General features: G+C 36.1%; 1 long non-coding RNA gene across 2 annotated transcripts in view; it reads left to right on the top strand.

Annotated features, from left to right (window-relative positions):
• Positions 1-8,325: 8,325 nt before the first annotated feature.
• LOC148644048 (uncharacterized) overlaps positions 8,326-17,981 on the top strand; it is a 316,550-nt gene continuing 306,894 nt past the window's right edge. For both annotated transcript variants that reach the window (XR_015928795.1, XR_015928796.1), the window contains exon 1: positions 8,326-8,378. This is a non-coding gene — a long non-coding RNA (uncharacterized LOC148644048). The remainder of the gene's footprint in view (positions 8,379-17,981) is intronic.

The following is a 17,981-nucleotide window of genomic DNA, read 5'->3' as shown; positions in this document are numbered from 1 at the left end:
CAGTTACAGCTGAGTTTAATGTGAACAGAGGACTTGAAAAAAAGTCAATATCAATGTTCTGAGCATCATTATTGTTTTGATTCAAAATTAGGGAGCTGTATATGCTTTGCTTATAGTACACCTTAATCTTCATGTTACTAACAAACTGGTCTTTGGTTAATCTGCATACCAGTTCAAATCTTCCAATTAAAATAATTTTAACTGGGGAGAAAATAAAACAAATGAGAAGCAAAATTATAGATGGTCCTGAAAACTTGGTCGTTGTTTTTTCTTCAAGTTCAATGGCTATTATGTTTCTCTGATTCACTGAAATGATTAAAACATAACGTGTGTGCAACTTTTGTATGTTTCCTGCAAAATAGATTAATAGTAATGTGACCACATTGCATTTAACAAATTAAAGCATTTTGTGAAAAATTGATAAATTCTCTACAAACCCTAACAGAGCTAATCATTTTACAGTCGAGATCTCATTATAGGAAAGTGAAACAATTAACTTCAAAAAGTGGAAGCACAGTGGTAATACACTAGTATTGCATGCTAATTGTAAGAGCAGTATTCAGAATGCATTCAAGTGCACTCTTTCATAGATGAGTTCTCTTTTTTTTTCTTTTAAGCTGTAATGCAAATCTATTGGTTCACGTGCAATGAAAGCATAGTTTTGTCAGAAATACAGAATTGCTACTCTAAAATGAGGACGCCACAAGAATTCTAAACTATCCACCACTGTAACAGAGTATAAGTGAATAGGCCTTGTTCCAAATTGATTAGCTGTACCAGATTCTCATTATTGTTTAGTATAGTTTGGTGCTATAGCAAGGTCACACTGTGTGTAAGCCTGTGCATGAATTGCCAGCTCCTGAAGGAGTTCTTTCTTTTGCTTTTACAAACACTCTTCAATTCTGCTGCACAAAATGAAAACAGACTATGAATTTTGCATGAGGCCCTCTAATAGGCATTGCTATAGATACAGAAAGATCGCTTTAGTAAAAATCTATTTGTATGTACTGTACGCTTATTCTTTCTCTTCGATTATTTGTTCATGTAATGTCCACAACAAAAGAAAAAAACAATCTTTTCAAAAACATATGCATTGCTATACAAGCATCATGAGGTATCTTAGATACAATCAGGAGTTACAAGCTAAGCATATTATGAGCATAAGTAATTTACTCAAAGCTTCCACTAGACATTTCCATTATTAAAATAACACTGATTGATATTAATACAGCTCAGTTTGAGTGAGAAAAAACCAAGCTTGTGTTCTAGGGATCTATAATTCACAACATGATCAGAATCTTTAAAAACGTGATCACAGCGCAAGGGAAAGCATACAGGAACAGTGTCACGAGAGCTGAGACAATCTCCCGTGGAGTGTGCAGTAAAGACCCTATGTGTGACGGTTTAATCTGGAAGAGGCAGGAGACCGACTTTAGGGAAAGACAGACCAGGGTTTATTCAGTGATGACAGACAGTGAGCAGTGACAGTAGTGATCCGGTGCATGGGGAAAAGCAAAGGCAACTAAGTCCAGGCAGGTCCAGAAGGGGTAGCCAGGGCACAGTCCGCATTCCAAGAGCCAGTGGGGATCCATCCGAGACAACGATGATTGAAATCCCCGGGAAGGGGAGCCAAGACCAGGAGCACAGAAAGATTAAAGCTCTGAGGTCAGGACATCTGGGATGAAGGTCTATGCCCTCAGGCTTCCCCTGAAGCCTGGTAGTAGGTAGGCCTTTAGACGTCCGTCTTTCAAAGCTGTGCCTATAAAATATGTTATGAATATGTTATAAAGCCAGAACATAAACAAGGCACACCAGGAAATAATTGAACTAAAATCAATAACAGAAAGGGGTAGGAGTACCCTCTAGAGGAGGGATGTCAACTGTGATAGCCAATAGGTAACACACAGAATAAATTCAATAGCTGTATGTATCATCATGGTTAATGTCAGAGAGCTTTTGAAAAACTCCAAAAAACGTTCTGAAAAACTTGAAAAATACTCCTTGATTTCCTTGTTGAAAATGGCTGTCAAAGAATACACAAAACCAGATCTACCAATCTCCATTATTACAAAATTTAAGGCAACAGGAGTAGTGATAACCCTGCCAGGAAGAGCACACAAGTGTCAACAATATCTTGTCAACAACTGTCTGTCAGCCACAGTCAAACGCAGCTCAGGAGACAATCCTAAATTCAATGGCAATACTTGGAGATGTCCAAAATAAGCAGGTGTAGTGGCAATGCCTTTTAACAAACCATATAATTAAGTATTGCCGTTGATTTTCAGGGAGACTGAGTGCTCAAATAAAAGGAAGATGAGCTTATTTGATAAGAAACATCTCTCAGGAGAGTGACACAACCCAGGACAACGCTTCCCATAATGGATGCCCATTCCTAGCACCTGGATGTCAAGCAGAGAGTCTTAAAGTCACAGTTCATGGTAAATCATCTAGAAGATGACCAACCAATGAGTGACCTGTGTGAAGACTCACTCCCTCTGGTGACCTCTTGGCCAATCAACAATCATATTTTCTTCAGTTAAAAGCATTGGATGTCTCATAAAACTTGTTCCTATCTGCTGAACCATCTTGGTCAACAACACCAGATCACTGCCACTACTGTTGCCTAAAGCCGTGGGATTTTGACTTTTGCCCAAAGTGTCAAATTAGGATAGAAATCTTTTGTGTATCAGAATAATCTAATAGGCTAAGAATAATAGAAATAGGATGAATTTGCCTCTCAACACCTTGCAAACAGGCAGCTACCACCATTTGTCCATTTGATCCCTGCAGCAATACGGTTAGACTATCAACAACACCCAAATTTTTCAATTTTCAGAAGTAGCAGCTATACCAGGAGCAAACTGAGTTTCTCCACCATTAGTGACTCACCCTGGCCAAGCAGTCACCCTTGTGCATAAACTTTCTCTTTGTTCAGCTCAATACTAACCATGAGGTCTTATTGAAGAAAACTAACAGAAAAATGCTACAGCAGAACTCTGTCCGCTCTGTTGACTTGAACCAGCAGTGCAAGGAGTGGAAACCACTTTGAAGGACTCAGGTGGACAATTGTGGAAGAGTATAATTCAGTTATCAACTGAAGAATTCAATTACTATCCTTACACGTTTGATATCAACTTATTTATAGATAAAAAGTACTGGACAGTTGCGAAATATTAAACTACAGTAGAAAGTTTTATATATACATTAAATATTTACATTTTATATATATATACATTTTGATCAAAATATACATTGAAATCAGGCAAGTGTTGAGATTAAAAACATTATTTCACTGAGCACAGAATGAAAGAAATATATACTGTACTACAAATATTAATATTGTACACTTTGTAGATATTAGCGTATTGCATGCACATTACAATTCCTTTTCTTTAGACTTGGTTTGTGTTTGTTCTGTTACAGTGGTGCTTCTTATACATTCCCCATGCAGCCATGTATGTCACTGCATGTGTGTGTTAATGTACCTCCTGGAGTGATGCCCTGCATGACTGTGGAAATGAACAACCTGACCTTGCTACCTATCATTGTTGTCAGGCCCATTGAGTCTATGGCCTACTTACTCACTCTAATGGCAGAAAATAAACCCCGTAGCAATTAATCACCTTCCTCAGCCCCCACTATGCAGAGGTTCTCCTGGTGTATCCACTGATCTTCTTGTGAATGTACTTGTCAAAGTCCACTTCTAATTAGCATCAAGCTGAGTGGCTCAATATGAAGGATCAGCAATAATGTATTGTTGTTGTTTCTTTGGCCTCCAGGTAGTAACAAGCTCATCAGAAATGTCTCTTCCACTTTGCCTTCCGCTGCGGGAGAATTGGGAAAAGAGACAGCATCCCCACTTAGGAAGCAGTTTGATTGCAAGCTTCAGAGAAGCTGAAACTCAACTCCATTCATTTTAGGCTAGATTAAATTATACATACATCTTGTGTCAGCGCATTCTGTAATTTTGTCCCTTACTTTGATACAAATAACTATCTTGGGCTGATAATGACAGTTCTTTAAGGTGACTCATATTAAATGCAACTGTAGCAGATTGCATCCACCTTCAGCAAAGTAGCTAAGTAGAGATTGCTTGCACATGCAAAAAAAGAGATAGTATCTAAGAGGTTTTACAGAAAATGAAAAGCTGTGAGTGCACTGTGTGGAACAAACCACTAGGACAGGTTATGAAAAACTTGAAATGATTAGATGAATAAGTTATGGCAACAGAGTGAGTCAGATAAGATGAATGTCCTTGATTTGTATATATATTTTTTTCAGTTCTTACTGTACTGTAAGTCCTTAAATGTTACTTTAACTCCAATCTTTGAATGCCACAATCCTTTCTTTCTAAATCTTTTTTTATGAGCAACAACATAAGACTTGAGAAACAAAGTAACATTTGAAACAATTAAGAATGATACATTTAATATGTGTTCAGTTACACCACTGAGAGTGTATAATGGAACAAATACCTCCTGCAAACAGAATTGATCATTAAATTGGAAACTTTGGAACCTATTGGAATAAGTATTCTATACTGACACTACAATGGCATTATACACAAAAGTTTTGAACAAGTTTACTGTACTGAGGTAATATTTCTGTCTAAAGAGATGAAGCTTTTGTCAAAATGTTGTGAAACAAATTATTTTTTAAATTGTTTTACCTTGTATACAAGATAAACACTTCACTTTCTTCTTTTCCTCCCTGACTATTTTTACTGAGAGATAAATGTTCCCTTATATGTTATGAAATTATTCTCCAGTTGACTTATGGAACTGGTAGAACTAAATGATGTTCCAAAAACCACCAGAGGGCAATAGGCTGATGGAGATTTCTTAGTTCATTACAACTGATGACACTCTGCATTATACTAGTGATTTACTATAAGCCTTCATTTTAACTGCCAGATCATATGCTATTGCAAGTTCATTCCAATTAACCTCATGAGTTTTATATCTTTCCCTTTGGCCATTCTTAATTATCTCCTATTCACTAAGCACAAATGAATCCTCTCTATTTAAAAATAAATATATATATATACAATTGTATTCCACTATGTTCAACTAATATAAATGTAATTATCATTACTGTTGTACAATTGCATTGTTATGACTACCACAACAGTACCTTATTTCTGACTCAATAGAAAATGATAATGTATCTGGCAGTAGACACCACATAGTGGTGGTTTCAATTTGCACTTGATGGGTAGTACTCATATTTTATTGTCAGAACAAATCGCTCATGCTACTTACTGCTCTACAGCTACATCACAAGGTGGTTAGATCACTAGGACATGATGGAAGTACAGAAAGAAAAAAGAGAAAGTCGTGATATTCTAGAAAAAAACAGTATTAACGTATTGTCACAGTATTACAAGAGACAGTGTTAAAATGATTATCACTATCTATTTTTGCTGAGATGTATAGCTGTTTTTTTTAGTGATTTCACAGTACCTAGTTTAAAGTAAGGACTAAATGCAAATAGCAAAAACATAAACTCTAAATATAAAATAGGAAAGAGGAAATAGTAAATGCTGCACTAGAACAAACTATTCATGAAAATAATTGAGTGTTTATGTTGACCCAAAATTTACAGCATCTAGACAATATGGGGAAGCAATTAAAAAAGTAAGCAAAATGTTTATAGTTAAAAGTGTTGAATTTAAATAAAGGGATATTGTGCTCAATCTGTACACTAGTTGGGCCTCATTTAAAATATCATGCACAAATGTAGGTATTGTGAAAGATATTGGTGCTCTGGAATAATTCCAGAGAAGATAAACCAGATGCATTATAGAGCTTAAGAGAATGTTCTACACTGACAGACTGCAAGAGCTAGATCTTTTTAGTTTTTAACAAAGAATACCAGTATTCAAAATCCTCAAACCTGCAAGGTGCAAGTGCAAACCAAGAACAGAAGGTGCTTCTTTACCCAAAGAGTTGTGGGAGTATACAAAAGGATACATAACCATGTTGTTTAAGCCAATACCCTGGAGTCTTTCTAGAAATGGCTAGGGGAGTGTGACTAACTACCTAGCATGAGCAGTCAGCCATGTAAAGAAAACTGTGCCATCAGAAAAGCAACAAAATAATGCAGGTTTAATAAGGCCCACCAAACCAAAAATGCAAATAGAAAACCAGCAGAACAAAACTCAACCAACAACTATGACACCATCTAGGCCAGATTATATAATATAAGCCCCACACCTGGTGTTCTTGATGGGTAGTTGAACCTCCATTTAAGGGGTGTGTTAAGAAGCTCTGTAATCTGACACAACGTGACAGAACAGACACAATACAACATTGTGGATACACAACAGGTAAAACACAACAAAATACTACAATAGATATAATACAAAAATAACATAGCAATAGATACTGCAAAACGATCTATATAAAAGTGTCCTATGGCAGGCCTAGCACAGCCTTTTGTTACAGGGAGCTTTGAATCAATTAACTAATACTAAATGGGATAAATATGCTGCATAGCTTCCTCTCAGTTAAGACCTTACTTTTCTATTCTATTTCTATTCATTTTCTTTTGATTTGCATATTTAATATCCTTCTGTGGGATAAGAACCTTTTTGCTACATCTGTCTACTGCAGGGCAACCTGGTGTGATCATGTATTTAACTTGATATTTTTGTATTTTTCATTGTCACCTTAATTTTCTTACTTGTCAATATTTTGTTTTAACTGTTGCATCAAGTATACTTAGGCTTAGTGCTGTTTGTGCCCTATTATACATATTACAGAATCTGACATCACTCCTGTGGAACCTGGATAGAATTAAATGCTCCTGTAGTGGGAGGTTCAGACATGTTATGGTAGAATTTCCTGCAGTTACCATTGAATGGCCATAATTGAATATTGGTGAGGACACATACTGTAGGCAAATGTATATATTTGCTGGATTAAAGAGCATGAAGGCTTTTCTTTTAATCCAAAAGGAACTGTTCATTATGGTTGTGTTCTACTGATTGCGTGTACTTTGAATGGCAAAACGTTAAGCCACAGGGAACTACAGAATTATTTCATATTAGTAAGAAGAATGGAAGTAACATAGCAGGTGTGTGGTATCACCTGATGCAGATGCTTATTGCCAGAGGATTTCATTCAAGACCTCTATCAGCCTACTCTTAATTAACCCTTTGTTCATCTCAATATCTTCCTTCCCATCTTCTTCATTTTGAAATATAAATATAAGGTCATTCAATTACATTAAATATGAATAGGTCCATTGTGTTCCATATCAGGCTCAGCACAACCCATATTTTTTCACTGTATGAATCACAGTGGTAACACTATCAGACTGAATTTGTAATTCATATTATACAAAGTTAAAACAGCAGGGTTGTAAATTATATCCTCGTGGTTTCCATGATCTGATTTCTGGAAATCTGTCTGAATTAAAAAAAACAACAAATGACACAAGACATAAAATAAATTGTATGTTTGTCACTGTTTTTTAATCACTATGCTAGTGATTGCTTGTACAAAGTACACTTTAATGGTTTTGTATTAACATTCAGCAATCATGGGTGTCATTATCTGCTCAATGCCTGTGATGTGGCTAAATTTATTTCATGCATGGGGATATTCCCTTGACTTGGTCTTTAACTCAGTCTTTAAATGTGCTTTTTACAAATTGAAATTAACTCACTGAAATATATTATTCTACTTTCAATGAGAACCAAGTTGCATCTACTGTGTCATGGGATGATAAACAGCAAACTTTAGTTACCTGAAACAAACAGTACAATCAATAATGCAATCCAATGAGGATCACAAAAAAAAAGGAAGATGGACACACTCAAAAGATAACCCTAGGCTCAGTTGTATCAAAACTGATGTAAACACAGTAATGGGTCTGGGATAGTCCACAACTAAAACACTTTATTTATTGTTTGTTTGCAGGGAATGTGATGTATGTGATCTGTAAAAAAAATACAACTTCTGTTGCTGGTAAATTGAGGAGAACTTTAAACAATGTTTTGCCATTTATGAAAAGAATGTATTGACTGGCCCAGTGGATGATTCATGCCCTACACAGGTAGTTTTACAAAAAAAAAAAAGAGTGTGAAACCAACCATCTTGCAAGTAAGTCAGAAATGGACACAGAATCATAGAAAAATACTAACCAGTAATGACAAAAAAGTTTTTAACAAAAAATAGAGCACAATAAAACAAATCCCACAGAGACCAAATGTCTTCTTCCCCTACCAGTGCTAGGTTTAAATACCCTAGGCTCCACCTCCAGCTCCCTTTGATTGACAAGCAACCTCCATTTAAGCCAAAGGAGGGCCCAGCTCTGTAATATGAAACAAAATGGAGGCACAACAAACAAGGACAGACTGTTGATTTACATCGGTAAGACAAAAGAGGAACATTGAATAACAATGTGCCTTTGTCACAATGAGTTCATATATAAAGATGTTTACTGGGTGTTTTATTATTGAACCTCTTCATTTAGAGGGAGAAAAAGTGTTTGGTTAATTGAGTGACAGCTGTTTCTTTTTGGTCAGGTGTTTGTTATTACTGTAGGTATGGGGTACTTTTAAAGAGCTGTGAACATCTGATCAACTCGTCTTGCTTTTGCTTTTGTATTTGGAGTCTGGATGATGGTTAAAGTAAAACATGATGTTCAGTACAGAAACCCTGGTGGGGCCAGTTGGATGAAGATGGGATTTGGACTGTTTCTTGGAGGGTGGTGCTTTGTGGTTAAGGCAAAGTGAATTACATGGTAGTAATTTTGATTAAAAGTGTTTTTTTTATCACAGTTATCATAAACTGTGTAGGAAATGTGGAGGCTTGGTAGAATGGTAGTTTTGTAGAATGCAAGACGATGGGTGGTAGGATGTGTTCAGAAGTCTGCTCGGAAAATTGAAGAATGCAAGAATTGGTGGGTTGTAAACTGTAAGTGACAGATTCACATTTGTTAAGATAATTTACAAATCAGGTTAAGCAGAGTGAACTGTAGGAGGAAATTGCTGCTTTGATCAAAAATAAAAATGTTGTGGTGAAGGGTAGTCATTTTATTTGAAGCAAAAGGATATCCAAGCTGGATATTTCTGTCATTGAAAATGAAATATAATTATTGAATATTTACAACCTTATTAAAGTAGATGGGAATTTGAAGATTTGAAATGCTATTTAGCAGGAATACTTTGGGTGAAGATGTATTGTTGTATTTATACACAGGAGAAGGTCATAGTTGGAGGGGGTAGTGGGGGATTTATTCTTTATTGGGAGACTGCCCAAAGTCATTGGTGATTTGGGAAATTAGGGATTTAATGCACAAAGAATACAGAATGCACAAAGGTGGCTTGTAGAAAGTGCATGGAAATTCAGCACAGGTTAGATATTTTTCCTAACTGAAAGATCATAGGGCAGTATGGTGGCGGTTTGCACTGCTGCTTTACACAATGGGGCCCTAGGTTTATTTCCAGACCTGGGGTGCTGTCTGCTTGGAGTCTGTATGTTTTTCCCATGTTTGTTTGGGTTTTCTCCGGGTGCTCCAGTTTCCTCCCACACTCCAAAAACATTCTGGTAAGTTAATTGGCTTCTGAGAAAATTAGTGCGTGCCTGCGTGCCTGCGTGCCTGCGTGCCTGCGTGCCTGCCCTGCAATGGACTGGTGTGCTTTCCTAGGTGTACCGTAATTTGTGCCCATTGTGGCTTCCCTGCAACCTTCATGTCGAAGGAAGGGTCATATAAAATATTAACTTTGTGGGGAAGATAAACATTTATGTAGGAACTGCTCCCAATCTTTTGCCAACCAAGTTAAAGTGAAAAGAAATGAGAGTAGGAATCCAAAGTAGAAATGGTGAAAGAAAAGGTTGCAAGAACTGGCGATGATTGAGACTTAGAAAACAGCTGTACTTTCCCCTAAACAGGTGGTAGGATTGCAGGAGGGGAAAAAAAAGTCCTGAAGTAGATTTAGATCCTGCAGTGGGATAGAAGATTAGGCAACAGGAATTCAGGAAGTTAGAAGAGGATAACTTGTCTGAAGCTGAGATGTAGTTTGGTAGAAGGGTTTGTGCTTTTTAAAATATTTTTTTGCTCAATTAAAATCGTGTGCCAACTCTATTTTGTTATTTTTAGTGGCTATATCAGTTTTCACTGTGAAAGTCTGAGGAGTATGGACAATAAGACGGACAATAAGACGATAATAGGATAACTGCAAATTTGAATGCAGTTAGACTGTTTCTTCATGACTGTGGTTTACCTTTCAGAAGTTCATATGCATAGTGGAAACAGTTATAGCCAGAGTGAGCCTCCTTGTGGAGTGTTTCTAGTGTAAATAAAGCCAATTTGTTCACCTTGCTGATAGAGAAAACAGTAGTCATGTACAAGAGATTTTTGAGGCTAGATATCTCTTTTATAGAAAGACATACAGGTACAGTAACATTGTTAAATGTTTAAATGCACTTAAGATAGTGGGCTTTCCAAGAAAAATGTCAATGCCACTTAGGTTATAAGTATTTCAAGCTGCTATTAGAGAACACTCAAGATATTGAACATGTTCATTGAGAAATAATCTCTTTGGTATTTGATCAGTTCTGATTTGATATTGAAACACAAGTGTTCCAGCATTATTTGGCATTAGGCAGAAAACATTAATTCAGTAGTTTGGTCAAATCATAATTAATGCAGCTCAGAGGTGGAATGTTTGGAAGTTGATTTGGTGCAGCATGCCTGTCTGAGAGAACAGCATCCTTACAGATCCATTTGCCCTAACATCCATGAGGAATGAGTCGGAGAACTGCTATGAGGCTGAAAATGGGATGGAGTTAAGCATGTGAGAAAGCTGTGCAGAGAGGTGCTCAGAAGGCAAGATAATTATATGTAGAACTGCTGAAGTGAGAGAGATTAGAATTTAGATAGAAATGACTTTCTCACAGCTTTTATCTTGAAGAAAAAAACTCCAGACATAACTCAGTCTTTATTTTGCTCTTGTTTAGTAAAATCTTAATGCTAAATTAATTTATTGCATATTGCAAGTCCCTCAGTATATTGCCAGTTTCTTTAAAAAGTAATGTAAAAGTGGTTTAACAGATTTTATCTTAGCCAAGTTAACATAAAGCACAAATGAAATCAATACTGTTTTGGTAATTGGTAATAGGATCACTCAAGTATTTTCAGACTGATGGACAAATCATTTTTTTTTTTTGCTTTGTGAGATACATTTCACCTACTGTAGTGTTTTATGGGGAGACAATTTGTCTTCTCCACTGTACAACTCTTGGGTACAGTTGAGACAAGACAATATCTGAATTTATGTACTGTATCACTGGAGTGTATTACAAAATTGAAAAATTGTGCTATAGGTCAGTTCTAATTTGAAACTAAATGCATCAAAATTACTTTTGCTCATCAAGCCCTATTTTTGGGTTTCTTGGGAAGTGAAGAAGTGACATTTTTCCACATTCCAAATTATACAAAAGGGAGAAAATAGAAGGTGAGATAGAGACTTCCAAATCCTGTCCTATCTTTAGGTTTTTGTTGCAGTTGAGGTTTAAATTAATTGTACAAGTTGTGCTAAGAATGTTCCTAATTAGATGTTCTCAATTGTTTTCAGTTCCAAATAAATTGTAAATGTATTCACAATACTTTATTGAAATCTCCAACTGTTTTTTGACACAAAAACAAATAATAAGGTCTAATTATGCAAATGATCAATTCAATAAAGGTTTCAGTTATGTACCTGAGAGCTCTGTTGACACTAAACCAAAAATACCCTGGGATCTCAAGACGAGAAGCACTAGTATAAAACTATAGATCTGTGCTCTACTTTTAAACATTTTAAACTTTAAGACAGCAAACGTAATGATTTTTTTCTCATTTTTGTTTCTTGGTATATGCCTTTTTTGGCTGCATTTGGGGTTTGATTTAAGTCTGTTAATTAAAATGACCAGAACCTGCATGCTCTCAGGATTTGCTACCTTTTATCTGAATTTGATTTGCACCAGTAGTATTCATTACTGTCTCTGTGTGGTGTCTGGGGCTTATATAATTTTTCCTCTAATTACCAATGATAATGTAGCCTATACGATATTCTTAGCTCTCAATGCTCTACTTACCTATCACAAAACAGATGCTCACATTTAAATTATTTCCTCTTTATCCCCCTAGAGCATTATTCAATATTTTCCAATCCATATCAGCTTTTAACTAATCATTTTTGTGTTGGGATTCTTAAATCAATGTTTTTAATTAAACGTACCACACTGCCCATCAAACAGCACGACAGGTCTCTTTTAAAGTGAATCAAGATCTAAATTCAAAATTATTTTCTGGCTTATGCTATTATTACATTTTTTGCCAATCACAATGTTAATCATGAGTAATTTCCATTTCACAGTATTTAGCCTTATTGAGCCAACTTGGTGATAGCCATTTACGTCATTGTTAAGCACAGTCTAATAGGTTTTTATCTTTTAAAAGACGAAGGCAAACGGAGGCAAAGCAGTCTATGAGTCAAATTCTTACTTTAATCGAGAAACTGAGAGCTTTCATAAGAGAACTAGAAGTGTATTTCAGTGTTTTTTGAGAATTTGAAAAGATAGACAATTAATAAACTTTCAGGGCTTGGGAACTAAGGAGCTGGGCCCTCTACATGTTTACAAAATGGCTACATTTAAACTGCACAGAAGACAGAAAACTAAGTCAAAGCGGTTCATGTCAGTTTCCAGCCCTACATTTTTTTAACGAATATGTTCTAAATGACACTCCAAATAAGTACAGCAGGGATGGAAAACTCCAGTCCTCAAGGGCTTTTTAAAGGTAATTTTTTAATTAGCAACTGGATAGAACCTAAGGACTCAGGTGATTTGTACTCTTATCAAAACAATTAATTCAATTAATTAATTAGGATTAGAAGAAAAATGAGTACCAGAGGATGGTGTAGGCCTCAAGGACTGGACTTTTCCAAACCTGGTACTGTATATAGAATTATATATGCAGACATTGTAATGTCTGGTCCTGAATTCACATGAAGATGGTGGCAAATTGTTATGTGATAAATGTATAGTACATTTGTGTCCCACTCTCCAAAAATTAAGCTCCTCAATGGTAATTCTCATTGTGAAGCTTGTCATCTGACAAGCAACACTTTATAACCATAGCTTCCATTTTTTGGATACTACATTTATATGGTGCCTTGTGCAAATTGTATTTGCATGTATAATTGCATGAAAAATCGAACATTTAAGCTTAGCACAGCAGTTTAAAATATAAAGGCTTTCTGGCAGTTGTACTCTTCAAGTGCTATTTATTAGTGATTTGAAAGAGCTGTCTAATAAAACTCCAATTGTAGCTGTATAACTCTGTGTACAAACTGAACTGTTTAACCCACAGAATTCTTCAAGGGCAAAGCCTTTTTATTAGTGATATTAGTGCATTTTATTCCATGATTAATAGTTGATACATGCATTATTGCAGCTCTCTGCCCATCTCCTGTAAACAGAGTAGCATGTGAATTTAGTATGCTTGTGTGTCTTACTCTGCTACACTGCCCTTGCAGAACAAAATGGAAAATAATGAAACTGCTCATTACAAATACTACCGTGTGTGTAAAGAATGCAAATTAAGATCGAGTACTGCAGAAACATCAGACCTACAATTGGAATGCCACTCACAATCGATACCTTTTATATTAGCGATTTACCAGAAGTCATGTAGAAGGTCTCTTTGAATATAAAAGAGAACCATTACAAAAGTCCTTAATTTGTCAAATGGATGTGCGCATAACACCATCTGCAAAAAAATGACTTTGCAGCAGCTAAGCTTTGCTCCAGATGCCAGTACTAAGCGTCAAAAAGGCACTGAAAGGCATAGTCACAAACATGCAATCAAAGCCCATCAGGTGTAGCAGAAACAGTTGGTAGATCCTACATAAACTTACAAAATAAAGATGTACTGTTAGGAGAAAGCCTTTTTTTGATTATAGGCAGCAATTTTACAGGAATTCAACTCAAACAGACATGACCTGATGTGAAGAAATACAGGTAACAAATCCTGTCTGGGGAGAGGAGTAAAACATGGTGGTATCAGTGTCATGGTATAACCACCATTTATTATGGTGGGATCCGTGTTTTTTTCATTTAAATGCTGGCTGTCTCCACTATTCTACTGATTCACCTCCTGTCACTCCTCCCTAAAATTGTTTTACAGGAAAGTCTCACACCCAGTGCTACATGCTACACAGCAAAAATTCCACCATGTAGAGGTGGAAAAAGCATTAACCTTTTCCTATGTGTTCCACAAAGCACTGTTTTGAGCCTCAAAGAGCGCACATTTGATGGGCAGCTAAGAATTTGCTTTCAGTGAAATTAAAACTCTTTTAAAAGTGCTCATTATATTGTGATAGGGCAATGTACTACACAATTGGTCTTCTAAAGGGTTTTTGCTGGTGAAAGATCATCACTAGGCACAGACGCCAATGATATCCAGTGAATTAATATGAATTACAGCAGTACTATTCAGCAATGAAGCAGAAGTCCCCAGATTTGGATTTAGGTGTGGAAAAGGTTGTGATTTTTTATATTTTATGTTTGCTCCAGGAATAGAATTGAGGAATAAAGACTTCATTATATCCTTGCTACTTGTTGTAATTTTTCTTTTTTCTCTTTTCTGTAATTTTTTATTTTTAAAAAAACAATGAGCCATTTAACAGCAGTAATGTCGTAAGAAAGAATTTGGGAGAAGGTTCACTTTCACAAACAAAAACAAATGACTCCAGGGATTTCTGCACATGCAAAAGCACAAGGGAGAAAGATAAACATTTGGTGTTTAAGAGATGGAGCAGTTATTGAGTTCTCCTGAGCACAACAGAAAAGCAGTCTTCTTTAATGCAAGTTGATATTTTTTTAAAAATATATATGGTATGATAAAATATATAGTAGGTCAAGAATCTACAAAATCGATCAGAACTCAAGGCAAATTCACTCCAGTCCCACATAAATATCTATACAGTATATATTTGTGTAATTGTGTAAAGTTCTGTCTATATAGTACGTTCTATATTTATAATCACTTGTACTCTTTCTGTTTTGCAGGTACAGACTAAGAAAAACAACAGTGTATTTTCCTCTACACTCTAAACTCACTACTGAATTCAAACTGTAAACATTTGCTTCCAAATATTTCATCCAGCCTTTTCTTGAAAGAAGTGGGGGTGCTAGTTTCAACAACAGGGCTGAGTATCTTGTTCCAGAATTCCAGAATCCCTTATGGAAAGTAGTGTCTGATGTTTTCAATGTTCAAAGTTCCAGTCCCCCTCTTCATTTACAATTCCTCTTTTTTGTGTTTCACTGCTGCTTCTGAAGAAGTTCATTGGGTTGATTTTGTTAGACATGAATCAAGTTCATTCTCAGTCCTCTCTGTTCAAGATTAAACAGATTTATTTTAGTCAGTCAAAGAATGACATGCCTATAAGGTCAGGTCTAGACACTCTACGTAGATCTAGAACAGTACTACCATTCTTATAACAATACAAAATTGTGCTGAGGCATCACTGGTGCATTGTACAAGGTGTAATTGTCTAAAAAAGGAAAGTAGTGTCAGTATAAACAACTGTTTCATGGAAAAGGTCTTCAAGATCAGCGTTACCTATTTTGTATTGTGATGCCATGGGGCTAGTGGCTGCCATCGTCCAATGCTCAGGTTACAGCCAACTTACTTGCTGGGGAACTTTTTTGCATTACTTCTCTCGTTGCTCACACTCTCCTCCAACAGTGATGTTGACCATGGCCCTCTTGTTGAGGCTACCAGGAAATGTGGCGCAATTAATCAGAGACCATTGGGCCCCTCGTCTTACAGGATTTCACAGTCTACCAAGACTCCAACTCTCCAACTTGCCCCCACAACTGTTCTCTAGGGGTCCCTCGCCTCACTGAGCCCTTTGCTCATGGTTAGCTGGGCTCAAGGACCTTCATCCAGTAAGCTCTTTTCCTAGGAGCCACCAGCATATAACCTCCTGCTCTCACACTCATCTCGGAGCCTACTTCTCCCCAATGACACACAACTACAAGGGCTATGGTGTCTTACTCTCAGGTCGCTCTAAGACTTCCAAGGTCTGCTTCCCGCTGCTGACATTCTCCTTCTGAAGTCCCCTGGCTGGGCCTCACACATAGTCAATCTTGCATATGGGAGGCCTTATCTCCCATCCTCTCTCGTTTGCTTCTGGTCTGAGGTCTTGGCTTGATCTCTACTTAAGGAAGTATTCTACATGCTCTCACATGTACAGTAGTCCTCCCACAACTGAGACTAATTAGAGACTCCTCTCAGCTGTGGTTGCCGAGGCAACACATCGCTCTCTATCGTGTGATACCACAGTATTCATAGTTTATATATTCATACTACCTCCATGTAACGCTTGGCTCCTGTTTCGGCTTACTAACGTAATTTTCTGGTCTTGTATACATTAAATTTCCACTGGCAGGTGTTTGCACAGCATTAAGTTATTTTTTTAATTCAATTTGGCACCTCTGCAGTGTTTACTAATCCTCCTATTTGGGAAGTTGTGAGTTTGACTAGTTTACTGACTATACCACGATTTCTAAAAGAACTTGAGAAAAGCAGTGGTCCTACAGCAATATGGATTCCTATGGTAAACTGCTTATTGTATCACTCACTTGTTGCATTCATCCTGAATTCTCTATTTTCTATCCGTTACCTAATTTCAATCTAAATACATTAATTACCTAGAATGCTTAATTCTATCTGTAATTACATTTCAAAATTAATCAATTTTATGAGGAACATTCATAAAGGGCTTCTGAAAATCGAAATACATTATGTCATAGCCTGTATGATGTTTGCATCCATTACTGTTGTGTGCTCAAACAGCTCTAACAAGTAAACTAAGACAGAATCCTAACTCATAATAAAAAATTCTAAATTCCCCTTGTCTATCCCTTAGAATTGAATTGCCATACATGGAATAGCTTGTAACAGAAGTAATTTTACAGACATTTTTGTATGTAATTACATGGTTTCATTTTGACACCATTTCAATAGAAAGGCAATTCAATATTCAATTTAATTTGCATTACTGCAGTTGTGAATGTTGGAATAATTGTCTTAACGATCAAAAAATAAGATATCTTGGTTTGTTAAGTACAATTGTTAAAATAGCATTAGGCCCTGGAGATAATGTTGGTCTTAACTCTGAAATACATGTACTTTTCTTTTGATATTATGTATGTAATATAAGTAAAATACATACTTTATAAATGAAATGTAAAAAGTAACATAAATATGAATTCTTTATTTTAGCATCCACAATAATATTCTTTTCTATTTTTCTCTTTATGTATCCTGTAATATCCTTTAACATTACAGAAACTGACAAGGTTGCATGCCAAGTATGATTGCAAAAGTGGATATTTCTGGAAAATAATCTTACATATTACAGTCATATTATATATTGAATAAGTGACCTTTCTTTTTCATATATAAATTAAAACTTTGATCAGGGAGTACGTTTAAAAATACAGAATACATATTTCTGTATCACCACATTTTCCTTTTTGGTGGATGTAATATATTTGGAGTAAGTGGAAACATTAAAAACATCCCTATTATTTTTAACAGTCAATATCAATGCAATACACTGCAGTCAAAAATGCTTCTTTTGCAGAGTTTTTCATAGCTTCATAAAACCTTGGAAATGCAAGTGAGTGAATTAAACTCCAAGGAGTAATAATTCAATTTTTTTCTCCAGTTATTTCCTTTCAGATCCATTGAGTGACCTTTCTGTTGTGAGAGTGTGGAGAGATTACTTGGCAAAGCCTAAATGAATCAGCAGCAATAGTGAATGTAAGAGACACCTGGGAGACAGAAATAAACACAAATGGGGACACAGAAAGATTTGTACTGACAAACAGTAAGAGGATAGGAGGCCATTTTAAAAGCTACAAAACCAGACAAGTGAAGCATAGAGGAAGAGAAAAAACTAAAGATTCCAGGTT

This window comes from Lepisosteus platostomus, chromosome 21 (genome assembly GCF_059453375.1).
Source record: "Lepisosteus platostomus isolate fLepPlt1 chromosome 21, fLepPlt1.hap1, whole genome shotgun sequence".
NCBI classification, from domain to species: domain Eukaryota; kingdom Metazoa; phylum Chordata; class Actinopteri; order Semionotiformes; family Lepisosteidae; genus Lepisosteus; species Lepisosteus platostomus.
This window is presented reverse-complemented; position numbering and strand designations above follow the sequence as displayed.